The sequence below is a fragment of the Zeus faber genome (assembly GCF_960531495.2).
Source record: "Zeus faber genome assembly, chromosome: 3".
NCBI lineage: Eukaryota > Metazoa > Chordata > Actinopteri > Zeiformes > Zeidae > Zeus > Zeus faber.
Window position 1 is genome coordinate 12562249 of NC_137190.1, and position 22553 is coordinate 12584801.

The window sequence follows — 22553 nt, forward strand, 5'->3', positions numbered from 1 at the left end:
ATTTAGGAGAAAAAAGGTGTTGAGGGAAAAACAATACAATTCCAAGCGGAGTATTAATCTGTCGCGTTTCATTGTATTAAGACCTTCCCTCTTAATATGGGATGTTCCTACCTTTCCAGAGCAGTTGGTCCTTTATCCGTAGCTACTTATGTTTCTCTCTCACAGGTTTACCTCGGGTCAGAGTTCAAAGGGCAACATCTCCATCAGATGTCCACTGGGACTCCTGAATGACTATATATATATATCAAATTACTATATATCAAAAATATGTTTGGTTTGTATTTTATTATTATTATTGTTTTTACAAAGTAATGTTTTTTAGCGTGTCATTTTTAGAACCTCTTTCATACAAATGTATTTTCTCAAATATACACATTTGTTTTTCAAATCAATATTCTTCTAATGGAAAGGCTTAGCTCCTCCCTACAACTGCAAGAGCAGAATCCTTAAAGACCCCAATAAACGAGCTATAAATGCTGATGGTTGCAATATGTGACGTTAATCTCTGCACGGAGTGAACCGTTGAAGATGAATTCCTTAATCCCTCATTTATTTTTAAAGTTCTATGTTCGGAGGTCCAACACGCCAGCGTTATGAGAATGGCTCAGCTCTTTGGGCCATTGTCTGATAACCCATGAACTGACATCTGGGTTTCTACTTCTACAACGACCACGCTGTCTGTGGCAGCGTTTCGCCCAAGGTCAAAGTGAGTCACCGTTTCACCTGCTCGGCTGCGGATGAAGCGCGGGGCACGCAGATTGTGTCTCCTCGTCAAGGAGAAAGTTTACGGAAACATTTGTGTGCCCCACTTCGGCAAACGACGGGGTAATCCGTCGGGTGCCTTGCACCAGGACGCCCTCGCGGCAACTCTCCAGGCCGGTGTCGTGCTCCGACCGGCGAAACGGCCGAGCCAGAGCCCCAGACCGAAGAGTGTCAGAATCAAAATTACAGAGGGATGTTCCTTCAGTTCCTTTCTAGTCCTTTCTATTCCAGGCACTCGCCTCGCTTACACCATGAACAATGACAAACGCTTGTATTGTGTCCTTTCGAATTGAACACAGAGGACCGCTCATTTAATGAGGTTTGTCGTGCCCGCGACAAATCCTCCGTGCAGCTAGTGACACTAAAATTCAGTGTCCACCAGCGCTCGGTCACCCCCCGCCCCCCTGCCCTTCCAGGAGGAGGAGCACGCCACACTAAGGTGTCCCCTGGCTTCTGCAGCTACCCCTATCAGCCCAAGCCCCCTCTTCCTCCGCTGCCGCGCTGTCTACTGTTCCCTGTTGCCTTGGCAACCCTGTGGCCAGTCAGCCTTCTCTGTCTCTATCCTCTATCTGTCTTTCGCTCTCACTCCTCTTCTCTCTAACAACCCCCCTCCTCTCCCGCCCCCTGCCGCTCCCGCCCTCTACACACAGGCTGTTCTGTTCGTGCCCCCGAGCAGCTGGGGGAGGATTTGCTGAGGTGCACACCCGTCGCTCCCTCAGCCACCTGCGCAGCCTTCGACGAGAGGGTGGCGACTAGAGTTGTTTTTGCGTTGTTTTGGAAAGCACCACCTTGAAAATCGCCAGCCTGATTTGACGTCGGTTTGAGCGTCAAGGTCGGACAACTCACCTTGACCGCCGGGGGGTGGGGGAAGTCTTTGCGTGACACGGGTCGGCTTTTTGAAGAGGATTGTGCGTTTGTGGTGATTTTGCGAAGCATTCGTTTGTTTGACATGCCTGTGTGTTCCAGATATTCTTTTTGGGAAGCTCTACAGGTTTGAGGACACGTTGTCCAGCTGTAAGAAGGCTCCAATAAAAAAAAAACCTATTTGTTTTGATTGATTGCCATTGTATTGAGATCAATCAAGAGCTTTGGGTTTTAAGAGCTGTCTGGAGCTAATGAAATGGTCGTCGTGCGTGGATAAAAGTACAACAGGACTTGGCCTGGTATTTTAGGAAATGCCAACATTGGCCATTTGACAAAAATTCATTTCATTGTTCGGTCCTTCAGGATGACAGCTATGAAATGCCAACACTTCCTGACGTTTTACACGGCCCAGAGGAAGAGCTTTCCTAAAAACAGAATAAAGAGGAATTATTTATCATGGCAGCACAAATCCCTTTAATTAAGGCCAATGAATAGTTTGTACCAGCCTGGACCGTTGTCGCCAATTGGATAATTTATCTCATTACAATTTTTATAACTAACAAACAATGCTATATCGGCTGGAGCTGAAGTGTCTGCAAAATGACTATCATGTTATTTCCTCAATTATACCCCAGTGACTTGAATGCATCCTTTGTCTTGGAGGGGCATTGACGGCTCGTTGTGTATAAGGTTGGCTGAAATCAATGTTTGTTCCCCGGCGGAACAAACTGTTCTGTTTTTAATGAGATCCTGCAGTTAAGAGGAGATCCCCTGTTCAAAGACGTCTCCGAGCGCTGGGAAACAAGATCCAGAGAGACGGGGAGGGGAGGGGGGGGGGGGGGGGGGGGGTGACTAAAAGTTCATATGTCCAGCTTCTAAAGATGAAAAAAACAAACAACAACAAAAAAGAAATACAAATCCCATATTTTACAATGTAAAACATTTCCTGCACCTTGCTGGAATTACAAATAAAAGTGTAAGGATGCTCGAGAAACCTTTCATGAAGAGTTGCAAATTTGGGCTTGCAGCCATAGCAAGATTCTGAACAGATGCAGATACCTCTGAGAGAGAGAGGGGGGGGCGGGAGAGAGAGAGAGAGAGAGAGAGAGAGAGAGAGAGAGAGAGAGAGAGAGAGAGAGAGAGAGAGAGAGAGAGAGAGAGAGAGAGAGAGAGAGAGAGAGAGAGAGAGAGAGAGGAATAGAGAAGCGATCCAGGAAGCAGGAGAGAGGGAAGGACAGGATGTTTGTGCCTTAAACCACTTAGCCCTCCTCTAAGAGGCTGTTAAAAAAGAGAGGGACAAATATGGACTTTTCCCCCGAATCCGAGCGCCCGACCTCCCAGAGTAATGGAGACGGAGTGGATCTCCGAGAAGCGCTCGTGTTGTTGACACTGGAAACGAAAGGACACAAATCCCCAAAGCCGTCTGACGGGATGATGACACAATCGTAAAATACAAACAACGGCCGAAGAAGTTTTATGCGGGCAAGGTGATCAGTCACTCGCCGACCCCCCCGCCCCCTCGCACCGGCCTCCGTCCGACTTGACGCATGGTGTTCCCTCGCCGTCTCTGAACTCGCAGCCGGGCTCCGTGGAGCGAGCTTCTCAAAACAAGGACACACATGTGGGCCTTATATGGGGGTTCTGCGGTCGAGATAATCCCAAACCTCTCCGCCGTTATCCAGCTGACAGCCCTCGGCTCAGGGGGAATCCCGCTGAGCTCCCAGTGCAGCCGTGGAAAAACTGTTTGTTCGCAATCTATGTAATGGATCTGAGTTCACAATCGGTTTTGCAGAATGGAAACAATCAATTGGGTGGTCAGCTTGTGTGGTCAGAGTGTTTGCTCCGAAGCTAGACCGGAAAACACACATCGAGCTAAATGCGTTGGTACATCTGTCAGGAATGAGATGGATTAATATTATTAAAACTACTGAGCTGTAGTAACATTCATCTATGTTCTTTTTTTTTCACAACAGCAATGGAGAACAATACTACATCAAACCCCCGCCCCCGTTATCATCTCAAGCGTTTACATGACCTACATGGGTTGGAAATAAGCACGGAGGTGATGCTGTTTCATTCAATATGATCAATAGTTATGTTCATTAGAACGCATCCTTTTTTGGACTTTACAAACAATCTCCTATTTCCATCTGAATGAGTCCCAATTAGAAATACATCTTCAAACCGTGCCGCTCCCCATTTCATGAGCACTTTCCTATTGGTCAGGACCTGAGCCAAATGTCAGGCTCAAGCTTTAGGACACTCAACACCCAAGACGGTGACGAGCCCTGCCAAATGGAGGCAGAGTCACATTGACGACGCGGAGAGGGCGAAGAAGCAGTGATTGATTGGCTTTTTCGGGGCTAATGCGATGTCAAAAGGGCCTAAAGTGAACGTTTCTGGTGCATCTCAATGGTGTATTGTTCTGGGGGCCAAGTCCCCGAATGAATACGCACTCTTAGACGTACTCAAATCCCCGATCCCATTAAGCAATAACTATACACACAGCAAAAATTGGGGAGAGGAAACTCTTTCACATGTGACAGGGGGGGATTATTAGCGGGATCCAGCATTGCCTGTGATGTCAGCCATCCAGCCGGGATCTCACGGCGATGAGGTCAACTTCCTCCTGGCTAAATGGGAGCTCCATGACCGCTCTAGCTTTGCTCAAGTTCCGTCTCGGGGCTGCACGTACCACAAAATCAATCCGGCCGAGAATCATCAGTATTAGTATTATTAGTATTATTTTCTAAGATACCGTATATACGCAGGCAACGTTGACGGCACTAAACAAGACAATAATACGATTTTGAACAGCCGTTCATTTCTGATGTCACAATTTCCAGAAGGCATCCAAAGATGGACCACTACACCTCTGTGGATATTCCCTCTAATTGACGACTGAACAGTTCATTGTTGTTGTATTTGAACGGCGACTTGTTGATACCATCTCATTATCAGTTAATTATCAGCTGTGCGCTGCCTGTGAAGCTGCGTGTGTTGCTGCGGAAGGGTTGCCAGTTCAGTCGGGTGAGGTTTGTTGACAGTCTGGCGCATGGTTTTGCACATGGTTTCTTGCTGGCGACCCTGAGCTCACCGAGTTGCTGAGATGAAGGTGTATTTCCACAGGAGCTGGGCGAGCTGAAACCCTCCCCTCAAGTCTTACGGCCAAGCGGAACGTGGTGGGGCTTTGCCGCCTGTGCCACCGTGCACCTTGGCCGGGGCTTTTGTTTTTGTGTGACAATAATATCTCATTTGCATAAGCGAACACCCTGCCCAGCACGGCATCTGGTCTTGTATTACAAAAGCTTAAGAATCACAGTGATTTTATTTCACAATTATTTGATACCGTAGATGCAATTCATTTTAATTTTTTTTAATTCATTGATTTTAGACCAAGTTCTCACAGTTTTAATAGTTTCCTATTAAGGCCTTGGCTATAAAAGCTTTGACTCCATACATAAAAAGCAGGGAGTGGGCGGGGGAGAGCGCGGACAAACTGTTTAAATAGAGTTTTGGCTCCGGGAATCTGACGTAGATAGCATTTGGTTCCTGGACAAGGAAATGATCATGAACGATAAAAGTGTGTGTCTCCCAGTGTCCGAGGGCAGTGTCAAGTTTCAAAGAAGCAATAAACCCAATCTGATGACACGGAATGGCACACTGGTTTTATTCACAAAGTTCTACTTTTTTATACGATTTATGTGGGATTACAATATTTATTTAGTTATTTATCTATTTGTACTCGACAAAAGAAACAATAAAAAAAAAAGTTGCTGACACTGGACATCACATGAAGGAGTTGGACCTGATCAATCTCACTTAAGGCGGCGCCAATTAAACATCATCAACCCCTGACAATGTCCATCGGCTCATACATCATTAACATGCATTCCGGCATGTCAGACAAAGGTGACCACTGTATCTGCCGTCCGGAAATAACATCTGGTATCATGGGTCAAACGGCAATGGTAATCTCAGCACATCCTGGGGTTTTTCATCCAATGACTCATCGCAGTGCCAAAAGAGTAATTGTTTTCCCCGGCGGACCCAAATAATCCCGTCGTGCTCGCCCGGCCACATCTGCCTGTTTTTATTGTGGGCAGTAAGGGGTCATAACTCATCTGTTAAAACCTAATTACGCTGTTCCAATTCTCCCTGATTGATTTTGGATTGCCTCTGTGATGCCAGACTGCCCAGACGCCGCATGGTTTGACTGTTAATTTGTGACTGTAGTTGCTTTTGACTTCTGGTCCAGGCTGAAGCGCCCCTGGCTTCTTGACAAGGAGGCGTCATGGAGAGTGGTTTAAAAAAAAAAAAAAAAAAAAAAGAAGCAATGGCGCGATGGGGTTCTCTTAAAATTGTCTGTAAAAAAAAATAAAAATAAAATGTCTATTTTTTCTTCTCCACTACTCACCTTAAACCTTCTCTTGTCCAAGTCATCATGGTGAAGCTGCTGTCATATGGCTGGTTATGAGACTTTCTTTTCATCACATCGAAAATAATCGAATTGCATGAAAAAAGTTGATGTGTGACTTTTCTAACCTTTGAACATGACAGTTACGTGTGAACCTTGACGGGACGCCGGAAACCCTTAAACGGGGAGAAAAAAAAACCGACGGTCTGTATAACGTTCGGCTGCATCGTCACCTCAAGCCTATACCTATTTTGGCCCGGCTAATTAATTTTAGATTTTATTTATGTCCCTTTCTCCCTGCTTAGATGCTGAATAGAGTAACCCCAGCCAAAGGGCTGCGTGAATGAACACAACAAAACAAAATGTCAATCACAATAACAACCGGAAAATCTGTCCAAAATCTGAAAGGGCACTTCTCTTGTTTGTATTATTCGCAGTAAAATATCACAAAATATCAACGTTTTGATAAATAAATTGATTCTGAAAATGACAGGGAGGGAAGGTCAGCGCTGTCGCAGCTGGAAAAATTACGTACATGGAGCCGCCCCCGCGTCATACTCATCTCGTTGTGTGCGCGCATCACGGTCCCATTTCCCATCGGATTTGCTGGGCCGTGATGGGACGGGATGGGCGTGGCTTGACCCGTTCAACCATGCAAGCATGACTCAATGATGATTAATGACCCGCTGCGTCTCCAGCTCTCCGAGCGTCACAAGTCAACAGTGTACGCCTGTGCTTGTTGTCCTCTTTCTGACACACTTTTTCCCCCCTTGTTCGGTTTCTCCCTCTCACTCCTCGCTCCTCTGATGTGTCATCCCATCAATGATTGATGTCTCCCCCTATGACTTGACTCATCTTTCACCGCCGCTGCAGTCTGACAGATGTTCGCACAACCTCGGCGTCTGCCCAAACGCGTAACGCCGCTGTTTCGCACCCCGGCTTCACCTTCGATACGCGCTCCTCCGAGGCTTTTTGGAGAGAACAAAGCCTGGCGGTGTATCACTCGCTCGCCCCTGTCCGTGGTTGAATCGTTTCTCCCCTGCTATTCCGTTCCACTTTGGGCTTTTTTTTTTCCCTCTCCCTCCTGTGTTTGTTTCGTCTTTATGGACCGGGTGGAGAAAAGGGAGCGACGGGCTAGTCCAGATGCGAGCTCGACTTCCTGATTTCTGCTCCATCTTTGTCGGAGAATGAGTCCTTAGTCGATACGTGCTCCACCCTCAAACGCATTTCCCCAGTGTGCCCAAAGAAAAGGCCCCATTTCGACTGCAAGAGCAGTAATTCCATGTTGTCAAGGCCTATTATGATGCATTGAATGCGAGTGTTTTGTGTGTGGATTGCATTGTGTTCAATTGGGCACGCTGCATCTGTTCTTGGCTTATATTGTCTATTAATGGTGCGGGAGCCGGAGACACCTCAACAGGCCCAATTACGCTGCCTCGCAAACCACCGCAAGTGGAGTCTTTTTTCCTGCTTAAGCATCAGCACTTTCTTGAAGCCAGAGGCGGAGAACGGCTAAATAAATACGCCCGTCCTCTCCTACGCCTCCCGCTTGATGGGCTAAAAAGCTTGATACATTGAGCATCCATTGTGCTTCCAGTAACATTCAAATACATGTGTTAGGGCAGGTCCTGTCGTCTTAGCCGGGGAAATCATTTTCTGTTTGTTCGGCTTTTGTTTTATGTTTGGAAAAAAATAAAATAAAATTCTCCCAAACCTTCCTTTAAACAAACAGACCCACCAGTGTTTGGAGAGCTATGGCTTTCGAGGGATAATCAAATCCTTCAAATAACCCCCCCCCCACTTACCAGCGGTATTGATATTTTTCAAAATAACTTTTCCACGTTAGACAAACAGATCATATCGTAACAGATAAACAATGTACTTGGCAGATCGTGTTACAAAAAAAAAAGTACGGAATGTGTTGTGAAAAGTACTTTTTCAGTTCTGCAGACCAGCTACTCCAGGTTACAGGCTTTCGAATATTTATTATTAATCAAGCTTTTTAGTTTATTAATAATGGTCAGCTATAAAGGCTTACATAAAATGCTGACCAAGTAAAAATAGAACTCCTTAAAATAAGTCATGCGTAGCCATGGTACATGTACTTTCAAGCTTGAATTGTTTGCATGACTTTTAATTAGTGCCTTCTATCTGGAGACCCTAGAAGAACATTGCAGAGTGGTGGGACGGGGTGTTTTGGATGCTGGTGGGTGGCTTCTCCAGTCCAAAGAGCCTCTCTCTACCTCAAAACAAAGGCAGCCCCTGTGCCCGCCGCTCACTGCAGGCTGTTAAATGCTCCTTCATAAACATGCAAGGACAAACCCCGAACAGGTGCACATCTCACACCCCCGCCCCCCAAACCAAACCCGCTGCTGTCTCTAGCTTTCTATCAAGGGTTCCCCCCCCCCCCACCCCACTAGAGCCATGAATATATCTTCAACCGCTCCCTCTCCATCGCTGAACGAGCCCTCTCAGACTGCCCAGGGCTTCCGGAATATCGCTCAACCCCTTCAAAAAAGGAGCAATAAGTGAATAAATCCCCTCGGTTCGAGTCACGTCGGAGCGACGTTTGATAGCGCACACAGCACATCAAAGTGGCTTTGACTGTCATTACAGGTCCTCTTTGCCACCGCGGTCCCCAGGGGCCAGGGAGGGGGTGATGAGTCAGTGCTCCTGTTTCACAAGACTTGAAAGGAGAACACCGTTCCCAAATCTGATATTCTTTTTGAATGTCTCTCTTCCTACAAAACCACACCAATTCTCTAAAAACAAACGAAAAAAAAAAAAAAATGACTTAAAAGACGCCACATCATCCCAATGAACGCCGGCTACTTTCTGTGGTAATGACTTGGAACGCCACCTCATGAGTGGTTAAATACGTCGCTGCCCTAGATAAGGAGTCCGGCTTTTGAGACGAAATATAATTTGTCTAACTATACATTTTGCACATACATAAGCGCTAAAAGTGCAACATTAATTAAATAAAACATTTTTCAGCCACAGTTGGCACTTAATTAGACAAAGTACTCGCAGTTTTATGGGTCAGTCAGGACTGAACAATTTACACTCGGCAATCGATCACATTACTGAGAAATTCAACAGCAGTCGAAAGTTAAAATATGTGAAGGGATCACCCTTTGGCAACCTTTTAATTAAGACTAGTTTTGCCGGGGTTTTATCTCACAGCAGGCATGTTAAGCACTATGTGCTACTCTGCATCCTTCGGGAAACAGACCAAAATATCTGCCAAAGTAGAAATTGGAAGGGAACGCCGGATGAATGAAATCGAACAAGTGAGGACTGGAACGACGCCTTGCATGGGGCGATGCTCTCACCCAATCGTGAGGGCATCTTCTCCGGCTCGCTGTCTGCTTGTGGATGGTTTTTCACTGCGGGCAATTCCCAAAATTCCCCGCTTAAATTATCTGTGCGATATATCCAGTTTTCAGGGCCGCGCAATATTTCAAAACCCTTCCGAATACGATTTTCCAGAGCTGTATATCTCAACAGGGACGCGGGCCTCGTAACGGCCAGTTGTCGGTATGAGCTGGGTGGGATTGTTTTAATTATCTGCCTTTCCTCAGAGGGTGAGAATGACTTGAGCTAAATTTAGCCGTCTCTTACTAGAGTGGGATTCCTGACACATTCTCATCTGCACTCTGTTATTCACAACGTAATCATACCCTACAACCCTTAGGAATGCATCTATTGAATAACAGTGCCTTTGCTCTCTGCACACTAGAATACAAAAAAACACAACTTTTTTTTTCCCTTGCTGAGGAGCAGATGGCTTAAATCCTAATCAGTGCGTAGGCGACACCCCGCATATACATCTACGGCAGAAACAGCCCGAACCCGCCGCGCTCCCCATTCTTCAGGACACCTCGGCTTACTTCTTTGAAACGGGCCGTTATGCAACACCTTGCATATTCTGTGGGGATCTGGATAGAATTTGGACGTGCGAGCCTCCGCCGCCTCAACACGCCCTGCCTGCACATCACTGGAAGAGGCAGCTGCAGCTGGTTGTCAGAGGTTGCATGAGGTAATACCGTTACGCCCTAAAAAACAAAAAAACACAAGCCGTCTGCTGTACAAGAGAGGAGCTCGACGCAATGGCAAACACATGGTGGCCCAAAATTATAGTCTGAATCCAAGGTAGTCGCAAAGCGAACGCACGCCGCCCCTGCGCACGCTCAGTAACACGTGGAATTGTGTAATTCACGAGGATTCGACGCATCGTCTTTAACGCAGTCATTGCAAAATATATGAATGGAACAGGAATTTGCAGTTCAGAGGGACGATTCACCTTTCCACCGGCTCGGGAGGTGGAGCGGATCATCTTGTGAACCAGAGGTTGTCGGTTCGATCCTCGGCTCCTCCTGGTAGCGGGCCGATGTGTCCTTGAGCAAGACATGCAACGCATGACTGCTGCGTCCATTGGTATATAAATAACTGCAAGTCGCTTTGGACAAAAGTGTTCGCTAAAATATGTAAAACAATTTCTCCAATAATGATTACGTTATTTGTTTAATGGGTGTATTTTATTTATTTATTTTTTTAACCTGTGCTGTCAGCATGCTGGGCATACAACACAGTATGCAAGTTCTCAACCTGCAATGCAACTCTTTAATCATCAAGAACTGCTGCAATAACTGCCCTGTGGACAACCTGTAGGATGACAAGAGCACAGTTTTTGGTTATGGAGAACCACCACCAACCCCCCAGCTTTGGAGAAATATTTATCATGACCCATGTTTGGGTCTATAAACAACTGATCACTACTCCAAGAGGGGGAGATTCCCCACGATGAGACAAATAAACAGAAACAAACATTTACACAAAAACATGAACATTGGACGACAACATGTATTGAAAAACATTGAATTAGGTCCAGGAAAACTGGAACTAGGACTGGTCACGTGGCCTCTTCCTGTCATAATTATGGCAGCAAATGAGGGAGGAAAGGAGAGGAATGCAACCAGGAGGGCGCTGGGGTGCACTCCAAGCAGGTGTGGTGGTGTGTGTGTGTGTAAAAGATGTCCACCGGTGAGTGTACATGACTTATCCCCATTGGTACTGGTGTAGAAGGTCGGTATTATGTCCCGGCACCTCCAGGCAGCGGAAGGGGCCCAGAAGCCCCCCCCCCCAACGCCGCAGCCCTGTGGACACCTTACGGCTGCAGGAAAGCCCCACCCACATAGCCTGCACCCTGCCCATCCCGCAAGCCCTCGGTCTATGTGTGGTGTATGTGCTCAGTATTAGTTCTGGCACTGCGAGAGATAGGCGAGTCGCGACCGGATTGATCCAGCAGGCCAGAGGGCAACCAAGCAGACCCCCTCCCCCCGGACCCAACCACGCCCCAGTGCGCCCACCTCCCGTACCTGGTGGCAGCCAACCTACAGCGATCAGCCAAGGGCGCAGAGCGTCCGCCATGCCCCTTTGCCATGTCGGGCAGCTCCGCGCCCCCATCAGGCCCCTGGTCAGCCCCCAGCCGCCGAGCATGCGGACTACAGAACAGAGGGCGGCAGACGGCACCCCCACCCACAGCCCGACCCCCCAGCGACGGGCGCCCCCGCTCACGGAGAGCGTCAGAGGGCAGGTACCTCGGCAGCCCGGTGTGATCACAGGAGATCGCCCCCCACGAAGGAGGCCAGATGGTGAACCCCACGTCTAGCACAGCCAGCCAGGTTCCCAAGACTCAGGTTGACAGGACCAGACGGAACGCCTAACCAGCCCTGGCACGATGGGCCACCCCCCCTCCCACGGGATGCAGAAGGACACACAGGCGCCGCCACCGCAGCGGCGCGCCGAGCCGCCGACCATGGGTGTAACTTGTAAGACAGTGGTGCTCAACGCGGGGCCTTTCAAGAGGGTCCAGGGCGTCCCCAACAAAATGATTAATAGTTTAACTTCAACACCATTTCATTTTTTTAGATGCGAGAGAATGGACTAATGACTGTTTTCATCATAGTTTCACTGTTAACTATAGTGTAGAGAGCTATGCAAGTTTGGAATAAATCAGACCTAACAATAGAAAACTCGGGGGTCTGTGGCCCGATGCCGCTAAAATGGAGAGTCGTTGATATGAAAAGGTTGAGAATCATCAATCTAAGACTAAAACTTGCTCACTCAACAACTGATCGGAAACTGAAGGGACTCCAAATTTCTGAATCTGAATCAGGATCAGAATGAGTGTAATCAGCCAAGTACATTTTCATATACAGTACAAGGAATGTGTCACAGTCTGAAAAATATCAGTTGGGCTTTCACAACTACCATGGCAGTTGACAAGATCCATTATACTGTAGTGCCACTGTCACAGGTGTAAACCAGAAATGTCTCCATGTCTCCCGGGGTAATGCCGTTATACAGAAGGAAGAGCCTCAGGGTTGCCAGACGTACACTTAGAAAATATAATGTGCCATTTTTTCTGCACGATAAAACCGGTTCTTCCGGATTTGCTTAATATTTGCCATGAATTGTTGTCACCTATTTCAATTTCCAAATTTCCACCAGTATACATTGAATGACAATACTAAACTTAGGAGTAGACTGGGCTGCCGTGTCTATCAGGAAAACCGTCCTTTCTGCTCTGAAACAGGTAGCCAGGCAGGCAGGTAGGTTGATAAGTGTGGTGTGTAGAGGGGGAATGACTGATTACTAAAAACAGAACGACTGAAGCGGGGAAGCAGACCCTAATTATAGTCCAGACGTTTTAAAACGGAGGCGAGGAGGGTGGGCCTCGCAATTAAAAACCACCCGCAGCACAGGAGTTTAACAGACTTTTTCAACAAATCAACTGTTCAAAATCCTGTGAAAGGATCCCGGTAGCGCATCACAGTCCACCGAATGCACCAGACTTGCATGGAAATATGGCAGGTTTAGGACACAGTCATTCAGAATAATTTCTTCCTGTTTATTGAACGGCGCGTTCTTTCTCGAGCTGAAAAGGAAAAAAAAAATAAAAAAAGGTACGGAGCGGGCAGAAGTTGTGAGACGGATGTAAACGATACAGCGCGGGTGGGAGTCCGTTACAGAGCCACATTGTCTATTCTTTGCTTTCATACTCTGCTTTCCCCGTTGGGAAAATAACTGCATTCGCCCCAAGATGTTTCTGAGAACGTCCGCAGTGTTCTGACCCCTGAGTCGATGAGAGAAACGATCAATAAACTCCTCTCAGATTTTTCCACCGATGTTGAAGACCACTGACGTGCACACATTTAGATGCGGTGCATTTCCGTAACGGGTCGCCGACAAATGGGGGACACCAGCGCATGCTGACGTGGAAGGCCGTTATTTCTGGCGATCGTACGGAATAATCACGGGTTATCCGGTCATCGCTGAGCTATGACATCACATAGTTACATCTGCTGCAACATTAGAACACCATGTACTATAGACTGTAGTCTCATGTGCTATACTATAAACATGGGCATTTTAAATGCGTCTCGATCCAAAAAAATGGCGGCATGTTTAAACTGCACAACATGGGACTCAATTTTGTGAAGATTAAAAAAAAGTTATTTTCATTGATAGAAAGGGGCCTCGGTCTATGTGCAGGCTGGAAAGGTACCATCTTAGGTAAAAGAACGTCTATTATTTTCGTAGTCACATGGGCCTCTAGTGATTTAGTGGTTCCACCACAATGTCAAGTGTGATTGCGGAGGAAGCCCTTGCTTCCTTTACTCTTACAAAGCAATGAAATGGGTTCTAATCATACTGCATGAGAAACCTGATACAGCGGCACTCCCTAGAATCCCTGAAGATTCAGTTCTATGGAGCTGTACTGCCCTCTGGTGCCAGGGCTATGAACTTCAATCAACACAACATTAACCCCCCCCCCCCAAAATTCTTAATACAACATACAAAGCAAAAACAAAATAGGAAAACACATACATTTAATTGTTCTGTCTTGAATATTAACCGGCTTAACCAGTGACCTTGATCGGCATTTCATATTTAGATAAGGGGGTGCATGCATGCAAATTGTTAAATGCAGCCTTATTAAACATTAGTTAAAATTAAAATGTTAAAAGAAAAAAAAAAAAAAAAAAAAAAAAAAAAGAAGAGTAACCTCACAATGAATGAAGATGATTATTCCAGATCACCTGAAACTCAACCATCCAGTTCATCTGTAGCCTGTCATCATCACAAGCTTGCTGTCTTTGGAACGATGCGGTGTTGTTTTCAGTTCAGGGTGTGTAAGATAGCCGTGGCCGGAAATCTTGGCACCCTTGCATTGGCAATACAAAACACAATTTCCATTAAAATAAGTTTAACTTAACAAATTGTCATGACAATTCTTAATTTCACTTTCATAGCACAGAAACTTCATTCTGACCTTTACATATTTTAAATCAAAACAGAAATGGGCATTGACATAATTGTTGACACCCTAGACATAGTATTTGGGATAGTCACTATAGTAAATGTAGTAGTAATGGCTCTATTTAATATAGCGATTAATGAGATTCCTGCATCGCTCTTCTGAAAACTGCGCCAGTTCTCTTAGATTTGAAGGACGCCATCTCCAAAACGTTGCTTTCAGATCTCATCCCAGGTGTTGAGGGAGATTTCGATCGGCACTCATTGCTGGACGCAGTCCAGCTTTCTGTTTCCAAAACATTCCCAGGTGCTTTTTGAAGGGTGTCTCGGGTGACAGGGCGGTTCGGCACCGCTGCCGCAAAGCAACCAGGTTCTGGGCTCGAACCCGACCGGGGCCTTTCTGTGGAGTCTGCGTGTCCTCATGTTCACGGGGCTTTCCTCTGGGCGCGCTGGCTTCCCCCGCATGTGGGGCGCACGCCGATGCCCTTGACCAAGGCATCGTACGAAACTGGGAGGTAGTACCCACTGTCATTTCTTTGTGTCCTGCTGGAAGACCCTGGACACACACCGCTTTCTGACACTGGATCTTACACAGCGCTCCAAAATGACCAACGACTAGGTCATCCCCTGATTTCATAAGTTCATGCACAGACTCAAGGCGCTTAGTACCACAGTCAGCAAAAGCAACTCCCAAATTTAACCGATCACTGAACATCACTTAACTGCTGGTACAAGTGTCCTTTTATTTGAAGGCTTCATTTTGTATTGAGTAAACATGGACTTAATAGGATTTGCCAAAAAAGCTACAGTTTTGTCTCATCTGTCCATGGGACATTCTGCCAAAAAGGATTTTGGCTTGTTCAGGCCTGTTTTGGCAAACTCCAGTCGAGCCTTCTTGTGTCGCTCTCTCGGTAGAGGCTGTTTCAGGCCTACCTTGTGTCTGTAGATGACCTTCTTTCTTTGTTTCTCCACCACTGAAACAATCCTTTGTTGAACAACTTGGGCTCCGGGTTGGCTTCAGTGCTAAGGGCCTTCTTCATGGCACTGCACACCGCACACCACACAGGATCTCTGGAGATGACTTGTAGTCTTTAGATTCTTCATGTTTGGATGTCTTCTGTCCTCTGCTATTTTCTTTTTCTCCATGCTCCGTGTGGTACAGCACAGCAGTTGTATTTTCTCCATTCAAACTGTTAGTATGAGGGACTTTTGGATGGCAGGTACCCATGACTCCACACAGGTGAGTTCAATCCTGATTAAGGAAGAAACATGTTGACTGCTAAAAGGCACCAATACTATTTTCCAGGTCATTTTAGGATTTCTGTGTGGAATAAGCTAAGATCCTAGCTTTTTTCAATATAATCAACTTTAAGAATTTTCTGTAACATATGGTGCATTTTTTGAGAAAATATTATTATTATTATGAGAAAAAGCCAATATTTCCAACAGTGATTGCCTGTGGGCCTACTCATGTGTGCATGTATGTGTGTGTGTGTGTGTATTATCCAGATTAAATCAGTATCACTTTTCGTACATGTACCCAAGATCTGAGCGTAGATCTACATAAGGCAGATAAGATGATGGCACATGTAGAGGCTTCAAGCACCACCAAGTTTCATAAAGAGAATCAGGAGTGGAAAGTAACAAAGTACAATAACCTTTTTTTTTTTTGCTGTATTTTAGTACATTCACATATCACGCTCAAGTTCAAGAGATTATTTGTCACATCAAGTATCTATTGTATATATTCAGTTTCAGAGACAACTTGTCAACTTTTACTCCACTGCATTTCAAATCTATACTACTTTCTAACACGATCATGTTACTTTATTTAAAGAGAAAAACATGAACATTGGGGATAAATTGAGTCCATACCCTTTTAAATAACTATGATACAACTTATACATTTTTTTGGTCAATTGTAATCAGGATCTGCGCAGGCTCTGTTATATCAGAACAGAAGATAAGTACTTCCACTTTCACAACGTCAATAAAGGCACTGTGTGTAGAATTTACGGCAGAAATTGAATATAACATTCATAAGTATGTTTTAATTTGTGTACAAACCCATGGAAATAAGAGTCGGCTGAAATTGAATATAACATTCACGGGTATGTTTTAATTTGTGTACAACCCCATGAAGATAAGAACCGTTGTGTTTTCGTGACCTTTGAGTGAGACGTTTTTACCTGCGTTGGGAGCGGGTAAGCGTCACGGGGGCCGCCATGTTGCACCGCCACGTTTCTTCTACGGTAGCCCAGAACGGACAAACCGAGCGCTGGCTCTGGAGAGGGCACATCGCGCTTTTGACGAGCTTCACGGCCACAGTCTCTTCCACAGAACTCCACACGCTGCACCTTTAAGAGCATGTACTAGGTCAGTGTTACTCAAATGCGGGTACTGCAGGGGTACTGCAGGGTACTCTGGAAATTCAAATGCCAGTGAGGGGGTACTCAGCTGAAAACACATCTTAGAGTCGGTCCACTACGAAAAAAAGTTTGAACCACTGATCTAGATCGATGGATCCTCTATTCATCCCCAGAGGGAAATTGCAGTGTTACAATGGGCAATAACAATAAAGTAATAACAGGAATGGGGAAAAAAATGACAATACACCCAAAAATAAATATCAGAAATAGTGGTTTTACGAGAGTAGATGTGTGTGAGTGCATTTGTAGTGTGAGCGCCTCTTCCAACCACTGGAGGGAATAGCGCAAACACAAATCAGCGTTGGCCGCAAACACAGCGCCATCCTGTGGCCCCCCGTTGACGTCGTATGAATCGACCTGGCTCGAAAGGACGACCGGCAGCTGACTGCCCTTTTCTTTTCTCCTTCTCTTCTTTTCTCTTCCTTTCTCTTCCTTTCTCTTCTTTTCTCTTCTTTTCTCTTCCTTTCTCTTCCTTTCTCTTCTTTTTTCGTTTTCAAACGAGGCGACAACCGCCGCGACGCAAGGCCTCGGCGACGCCATCACGCGCCGGGGTCCGACCGGCGACGTCGACCGTCGTGCGTGTGAACGCTTGAACGAAGTGAAGCACAGTCAAAAAACAAGTAAATCAATGAATTGCTATTATTAATAATATTAATAATAATAACAACAATCGTCATCGAAAGAGGGCCGTCGTCATCTAGCAGAGCGGCGCGCGGCGGCTCCGTCACATTCCTGCTCCGCCGGTGGCGGCGAGGAGGAGCTCGCGCCCGCTTGTTTATGCATGCGCGTCACCCGCTCGCCTCGCGCGCGCCCTCCCTTCCTTCCTTCCTGCTCCACACACACGCGGCGGGCACGCGCCGTTCTAACTGTTCCCCGACGTTCCTGAATCACGCCGCGGTCACGTCGCCACCATAAACCGCTTTTGGAACCAGGTGAGTGGGGCTGTTTTCTACCGGTACGGTCGCTGGGGGAGGAGAGGAGGGGAGGAGGAGGAGGAGGGGGGGGGGGGTTGCCTAGCCGAGGGAGGGAGGGAGGGAGGGAGAGGGGGGGGGGTGGACTCGTCCGGCCCGGCCACGGGGAACGTCTCCTACCGTAACTTACCGAATTCCTTCTGACTAGCCCCGACGTCGCCGCGCCGTATTGTGTGTGTGTGTGTGTGTGTGTGTGTGTGTGTGTGTGTGTGTGTGTGTGTGTGTGTGTGTGTGTGTGTGCGCGTGCGTGCATGCGCGCGTGTGTCGCCCCCCCCCCCCCCCCCCCCCGTGCGTGTGTTCCGCGCATTTTCGCGCCTCACCGAAAACAAACGGCCCGATGTAGGTCAGCGACTACAGCCAAAATGTCGTCTTTTCCCCTTCTTTTTACTTCCACATTCTCCCTGTGCCACAGACAGATGGCGTGGCGAGGGGGGTGGTGGGTGGCGGTGGAGAGAGACGCATAGAGGAGCCGGGGGGGGGGCGCTCCGGCAGGCCATTCTATCCATCACAAATACCCAGATTCCCCTACGGAGGGTGGCGGGCCCCGCCAGGGAGGGATGCCTTCCTTCCCTGGCGTAGGCCTGTCTTCAACAAAGTTTTCCCTGTTAAGTTGTCGGGCCTTTTTTAAAGATACAGTGTGTCATGAAGGGGGGAATATTTCCGTTTTGACCAACCAAATGAGAAGTATGTGCAGTATGTATGTGTGTGTGTATATGTTATGTATATATATTTATATTATAACATCTATTTAAATATATATATATAATATATATATAATATATATGGTGTATCAACAGAGCCACATTTTGATGGCACCCACTGCACCGTGGTTATTTAGACACCGCACCAGGGAGATGCTGCAGCAAAGCTAGTGCCCAGTCTGCTTGGAGCAGTGTGGACACATGCTACATGCAGCCAGTCTGCTGTCAGAAAGGAGAGAAGGGCCCCACCAGCGAGGCATCCCATCCACGGCTGTCACAATCACTGCACAAATAAGTGGCTCGCTCCACTTGGCCCCATGGTCGACTGAGGCCGTGCATGTAATTCAATGGAAGGGTGTTTTTAACTACGCTACCAGGCCTATATTTCATACTTCACATTGTTGCATATTGTGTTATAAGGCGTGCGACGTATGGAGGAGCTGGGCGAAATATCGATACAACATTGATATTGGGATATGAGACTAGATCGTCTGGCGTTTTGATATGGTTTAATGTTGTCTTTAAGTTCAAGTTCAAGAGATTATTTGTCACATATACATACGGTCATACATATATGCAGTGAAATGTCATGACACCCTGTGATTCCACACAATAAGCTCTATAAGCTCTAAAGATACCAAAATGTGTGTAATCGACACTTAAGGCTGCATTACAGTGAAGTAATGTCATTTTATGAACTTTGTAGACAGTTCGAGCTGTTCTAATCAATGCCGCTACCTGCTTGGTTATAATATCCACATAACTAATGATTTTTTCTCAAATATTTCTTAATCAATAGTCATCCCCAAAATTTTGTCAAATAATCAAAAGTGAGGTAGCGGTAACTGGTTTGTCAATATTGTCCAGCCCGAACTTGTTGTTCAATGTTGTCGTCTTCAGCTTGTGTAAGTACGTACATAAACAGCTACATACTGTGCATGCCGCTAGGAAACCCGAGGCCTGGAGTTTGGTTTTGATGTCACTGCAGCTCAGTGGCTAACAAAGATTCATAAGACATGATGGTCTGTGGTCATCTGCATCATGGTCGATGAGCTGGAAGTATTCAGGTGACTCAGCAGCATTCACAAAAGGTGTTACTGCCATGCAAATTCAACAAAGAGTCCCAGTCATCAGATTTCAAGAGGTAGATTGCCTAGGGTCGTGCTCACAGGTTTTGGGGTGTTGGTAATGGCTGTGGCTAAAAGGTATTTCACAGCATGGTCTGTATGGGAAATGACCGGCCTAATGTGCTTTGTCTCTGGAGTTTTATGTATTCTACCTTACACTAAGGCAGGTGATGTGTATCAACTGTTACCAGCCTCAAGTAACTGTTGTTATTATGGTATTGGGTGACAATGATGTAATGACTATTGCGTAACTACATTCCAAGTGATGGTGGGGGATGCATTTGATTCAATTCAAAGTTGTCCTTTTAATGTACTCTTGCTTCCAATCGCTTTCTAAGGCATGATTTAGTATCCCATACCCTAGTTTCTTCATGAATTAAAAAATCACAAACCATAATATTCACATTGGCAAACACTCACTCGAAGGCTCATTCATAATCATCAAAATGTGCACTACATTTAATTGTACTTTTGATTAATCACTTGTCTTGCCTGACTTGAACATTCATTGTCCAAAGTGTCAATCGATAGTGTGTTATTATTGCTGCTACACAGCTGTACGCTGCACTGTGGATCATAAGTCATTCTTCCATGATCATCTCTGACAGACTATATGTTGAGGGCCAGCCATGGAAAAGGCAGACAAAGGTATAGTCCAGGCTATATGACAAGGCTATTTTAACTAGTTGAGGTGCAATTTTTCTATCTTACTTGACACAAAAAGCAGAGACATTACTGATATGACAAAATAAATTACAAAACAAACAGCAACCTTGAATTATTTTTTCTTTTGCTCATGCATTCAAAATCTATTCAACTGCTTTTTGAATCAAGTCTAATGGGAAGTGTGGAATATGGCTGGGGTAAAGGGTTCAGAGCAGCAGCAGCTGATGGTGTCAGCACATTGCAGCGCTTTGCTCTGCTGCAGGCAGGGTTAAAAAAAAAAGAAAGAGAGGATGATGTTTCTCGAAGCACAAAGGCCTAATGTTTAGGGCTTGTTGGTTTTGCCTCAATCGTTGTCATTGATTAAAAACATAAAAATACAAACAACCAGAAGACACCAGGGGTCAATTATTCATTGACCCACTCATAGAGTCTTTTGTGTATTTTTTATAGATTCATAGCTGCATGGGTACTCTCTCTATTGCAGGGTTTCCCAACCTTTCTCTCTCAGAGATTCCCTAAACCAAACCTGATTCAATTTGAGACCATCCTAATAAGAGGCACACTACATTTTTTTTCTTAATGTATTCATAGAGGTCTGTGGTTGTTTTTGTCTGAATCGTTCCTAATTTCATGGCAGAGAGAGAGCAAGGTTTTTAGGGCATGCAATACATTAGAACATACTTTATACGTGATGTGGGGGTACTGTGGTTTTAGCAGCCACACCTGTCTAGGGTCTAGGTAATTAGGCCTGGGATCAGGGGTGGTTGTATGGCTGGTGCTCGACAGAGAAATCAACGATTAACGGGAAAATCACACACACACACACACACACACACACACACACACACACACACACACACACACACACACACACACACACACAGAGCCTCTGTGTCTCTATGTCGGAGGGCCCTGAAAATACCACTTGGATTGCGTGTGGCAGGCTGAACTTCCATAATGTAGTCATGGATTTTGTGAAAATGTAATATTTTGGAGAAAATAAATAAATATATATATATTTTTTTATTTTTTTTTTAACAATTTTTGGCCATTTGGAAACAAGCTTCAAAACATTCACAGGCCTCAGAATCCTCCTATGGTCTCTGGTAACCCCTTGTGGGGTCTGGCACCTCATGTTGGGAATCACTGCTCTAACGTGTAGGCCCTATTTTGAATTCATCAATAGTTCACCTTCTAGAGCTGTAGTGGTTGCAGATTGGAATTGTACAAAGGAACTTGAATCAGCTGTTAAGGCTAGATTGATTATGCTACTTTAAAAAGATCCCTTCTGTAATGGCTTGTCTTATAAGCAAACAAAAGAATGACATGTTTAAGAGGAGCAATGTTTTTTTGTTGTGCCACAGGTTAAAGACAATTCAACACTTACTCATGTTTTGGCTTTTTTTAGTATTAGTCCTGCCACAAACCATTTCCCAATCTGAAATACTACACTTCTGTTCGAAAATTCTCTAAAATAAATAAGAAGCTTATTTTATTTATTGCAGTAGATATTAAGGTATCCTATCTCATAATAATCTAGGCCCATTGTCTTTCCAGGTGATTTGTTTGGGTTCGGAAAGGTTAATAGTGGGCAGGGACATTATTGTCCCATGCGCCCCCGGCATACACACAAACCAGTCAATTTGGCATGTAGATCATTTCCCATGAATTCGAAGTACAGCTTGGATTGTAATGCTTATTAAGTGCGAGTCATGCCTGTCAGCTTTGGTCTGGCAGCTAGTCTTGCTAAAGGGTGTCTTTGCCAGCTTTTGTTGTGTGAAGTCGCTACTACTTGTCTGGCCAGTTGGTATGCACTTGTCAATCCTCTCGAATCCAGCCAAATTCTCTACATGAAAGGATTTAACACCGGTACTCTGAGACATTTTCTGCTCTTAACAGAAAACAAAGTGTTCAAGATTATATGCATTGCACATTTTAATACAAATTTCCATGCATAGTCATAAAAACATGATTCCATCTTTGTTGTGAGCCTATCTGTGAGCTTATATTATACCCCCCCATACTGTCAAATAGTATGGGGGGGTGGTGTACTAGGATTGACATTCTACAACCGGTGAAATAAACTAGTACGCAGACACTGCACGCTACACTGGTTAGCGTATCCCACAATGCACTGAGGGTAAGATGCTGGTAAAAGTTTCTATGCTGTCTTCAACAACCCACAATGTGCTGAAAGAAAGTGGAGCAAATCTATGTCTATGTAGTATGTCCGAGAAGCCATTATTGACCATAGTACGAACGTGTAGTATGTAGCACACTATTTTGGATGC